A 4,394-nucleotide genomic window follows, 5' to 3' on the forward strand; every position below is an offset into this window, starting at 1 on the left:
GTTTGGAAAACATTGTAAACTGCCATCAAGTTTAAGCGATCCTCCTCCGATTCTGACACCCATTTACAATTTGGACGATTATTCAAAATTACTAAAAATAAAAATTCAAGCAACACAACAAGCAGCACACAAATCATTAACTGAAGCAAAAACAAGAAGAACTCTAAAATTAAATACAAACACAAAAGAATTACACTATGTCACTGGACAGTTATTGTTAATAAAAAAATGAAACAGGGAACAAGTTTAGTACAGTATATGAGGGACCGTACCCTGTAGTAGAAGACAGATGACCGAATGTAGCGATTCGAATAAAAGATAAGGTAGATTTAATTCATAAAAGTAGGACAAAACCTTTTATAACAAATCCATCAATTTTATAACCAATATAATACAGTAAAATATTTTTAGGACGTGTGGCGGATGAGCTCGCTACCACTTACGTTTTTAATAATACCAAACAAATATCATTCCATTTCACATAAATGAGTATCTCTAATGTTAGTTCTGTAGAGTCTTGAGAAGACTGAGCTGGAGATATGAGATATCAAAGGCGATCTACAATGGATCACATTAGTTAAACACATTTACATTTCAAATTATTAGAATTAAAAATAAACATGTATTTCAAAATAAATGTTTTACGTTTCAACCATTATAAACTAAATGTTTTAAATTTTCAACTATAAGATAAAAATTTAAAAATAAATAAATAGGGCGTGTGGCGGATACACCCCTGACTACGCCTGTGGAACGCGATCGGTAGAAGTAGAAGTCGAACGACAGAATGTTATGCTGGATAATCATAACATTCAGCCGTTGTAGAACGATGAACTACCAAATGCTTACACAGCAGAAAGTATGTGTCACGCCACTCAGTAGGTAGGCTAGCGTAAGGAAATGATTTTTGAATAAAGCAGATATATACGAACCACCGACTGGACAACATCATTCTATCCAAACTAATCCAGTCAATGCAAGACGGAATAAAACCGAACCCAAAGAATCAATAGAAAAATGGCCTGAACCTAAAACAGTTAAAGAGTTAAGAAGTTTTTTAGGATTAATCGGATACTACCGAAGATTTGTAAAAGATTTCGCTAAAATAGCAAAACCTCTTACAAATCTCTTCAGAGGGGAGAGAGACCCTTCATCTAACAAAAAAATTACCTTTGGAGATACAGAGAAGGAAGCTTTTGAACAACTCAAAACCATACTTACTTCCAGCGATATATTAACGTACCCAAGCTTTGATAAAAAATTTCTTATTACGAAAGATGCTTCTAATTACGCTATAGGAGCAGTTCTTAGCCAAGGTGAAATAGGGAAAGACAAACCAATTCACTTCGCTTCTCGGACGCTGAACAGAACCGAGGAAAACTTCTCAGCTACAGAAAAAGAAATGCTTGCCATCTACTGGGCTTTGAAAGTTTTCAGGAACTACATTTACGGTCAAAAATTTGTAGTAATAACAGATCACCAACCCCTAACTTTCTCTTTATCTTCAAGGAATACTAATGCTAAATTAAAACGTTGGAAATCGTATTTGGAGGAACACGATTACCAAATCATATATAAACCAGGACGGACAAATGTTGTAGCGGATGCATTGAGTCGAATTCAAATTAATTCTCTCACTCCAAAACAACATTCGGCCGAAGACGATGACAGTAACTATATTATATCGACTGAAGCCCCACTTAACGCATTAAGACTTCAAATTATAATTGAGCATATCAAAATTAATCCCGAAACGATAGTTACGACTCCCTTCCCAGGTTATAAAAGAATTTTGATAAAACGGACTCAATTTACGGAACAAGTACTTACTACCATTTTAAAAAACTTTGTTGTACCTAGTAAACTCATTGGCCTACATACATCTGAAACCATCCTCGGACAACTTCATACAGAAAATATTTTAGCAGAGCAAATTTATTAAAAATCCGATTCACACAAAATCTCCTTATTGATGTAACCGACCCCAATGAACAAGATAAATTAATTGAAAATACTCACGAAAGAGCACATCGAGGCATCAACGAGAACAAGCAACAAATTTTACGCACACATTACTTTCCAAAACTCTCTGCAAAAGTGAAAGATTTCATACGAACCTGTGACACTTGCAATACAACGAAATACGACAGACACCCTTTAAAAATCCATATCCAAGAAACTCCTATCCCTAACCATCCTTACGATATCATTCATATAGATATTTACCAGAATGACAACAATTACTTTTTGTCCAGCCTAGACAAGTTTTCAAAATTTGGAAGAATGATACCTATTAAATCACGCCATGTTGTTCATATTCGTCGAGCATTTGAAGAAACCATAACGTCTAATATCATTCCTTCAGCCGTGACAACGGATAACGAGAAAGCATTTCTGTCGCCGGAAATAAAAGGCATTATGTTAGATCTGAATATTCAAGCATACGTTACCCCCAGCAATAAATCTGAAGTTAATGGACAGGTTGAACGATTTCATTCAACCATCACTGAGTTATACAGAATTCAAAAATCCCTAATCCCATCTTATCCTTGTCGAAGATTGATGGCAATATCCGTGAACAAATATAACGACACAATTCATTCAACCACCGGGAAAACTCCAAAGGAAATTCTTTTCGGTAAATCCAGTAATCCTGTACCTATTGAAGAAATTGACCATGTAAGAAATAGACGCTACGACGAAGTTATTGTACAATTAAAAGCGAAACAAGAAAAACTTTTGGAAACACATAACAGGAAAAGACAAGAGCCCTCAGATTTAGAAACAGGGCAAGAGATTCTTGTAAAAGACAAAATTTTCAAAAGCAAACATAAACCCCTCTTCAAAAAACATTTTGTTCAAACCAATCAAAGAGTAACGGTGAGAAACGAGAAAAATCAAAATTTACATAAGTCAAACATAAAGAATATCAACATACGAAATCAAAATTTGTAAGATTCCAGCGAACCAATAATCCTTCCTCTAACACCGCACCATTCTTTTCATTCCAGCATACCCCCTATCCTTGCATCCCTACAAATCCACAACCTGGATAAAAATCCCATTGCTATAGTAAAATTAAGAAACGGAAGAATATTAGAAGGCTACACAAAATTCATACACACTGTCAATGTGACGTCTATTCAAACTACTGTAACCTACCTTGAAGATATTGTAAATGAAAAAAATTGTTCTAATCCAATGCTTACTCATAGAATCGAAACATTAAAAAATAACCTAGCACAAGTAAAACCCTTAAATAGCAAAAGAGTCAGAAGGTTAGGTAAAGCATGGAAATGGATGGCTGGATCTCCTGATTCAGATGACCTCAAAAATATAAATAGTTCGATAAATCACCTTGTTGACAATAATAACGATCAAGTAGAAATCAACGAAAAATTAGAGAAAACACTTACAAATTTGACTATCTATTTGAATGACATAAGCTCCTTAGATTCTCAAAATTTTAACGAAATATCAAAGGAGTTAGATTCACTGAAAATTATGTTTCATCTAAATGTAATAAATGACGAAATCGAAGCTATTAGAAATGCAATAATATTTTCAAAATTGAATATTTTAAATAACAAATTGTTAAGTCCAACAGAAACCGAAGACATTACATCCAGATTAGAGACACAAGGAATTCACCAGAACCTGATTCATCTATCAGGTTCTGGTGAATTCCTTGTGTCTCCTTGCAGTTCGCTACCACATCAGTCGTCACCAACGGAGAAGTTATCTTGTACATTATAGGCATCCCCAACTTCAGCAACACTACATTTCAACAACTTCGAGTCGAAGCTGTGATCAATCAAGCAGAGCGTATTATGATATCCGGCAAAATCTTCTTTAAAAGCGTGTCAAACCTTTATCTGTTGATAACACCATGTACGGAATTGGCAAATTGGACCATTTGCAAAACATCTGAACTTAAAGACGTGTCCACCGATGGTTGCATTAGCAACGTCATAACAGGTTCTCCAAGCAACTGTTCATACGAAGTCATCTACAATCATATTCCAGTCATCGAAATGGGAACCACAACAGTACTTCTAAATGATGTACACGACACTCTACAAAATACCTGTGGAGCGACGAACAGACAGTAACGAGGCTCATATCTCATCGTATACGAAAACTGTTCTGTCACCTTTCAGAACTTTACATTTACAAACGCTATAACCAGAATCGTAGAACAACCGTTCTTTGCACCATCAACCGACCTGAGCATATCCAGGACCCAAACTTATCAAACTGTTGGCATTAACAGAATACACCAACGTCATCTGAAAAACATCAAAAAATTGGAATATCTGCACACAAAGATAGATGTAACATCGTGGTCATTGTGGGGAGGATTTTCATTCACCACAACATTGATCATTCTACTA

The sequence above is a fragment of the Aedes aegypti genome, chromosome 1 (assembly GCF_002204515.2).
Source record: "Aedes aegypti strain LVP_AGWG chromosome 1, AaegL5.0 Primary Assembly, whole genome shotgun sequence".
NCBI lineage: Eukaryota > Metazoa > Arthropoda > Insecta > Diptera > Culicidae > Aedes > Aedes aegypti.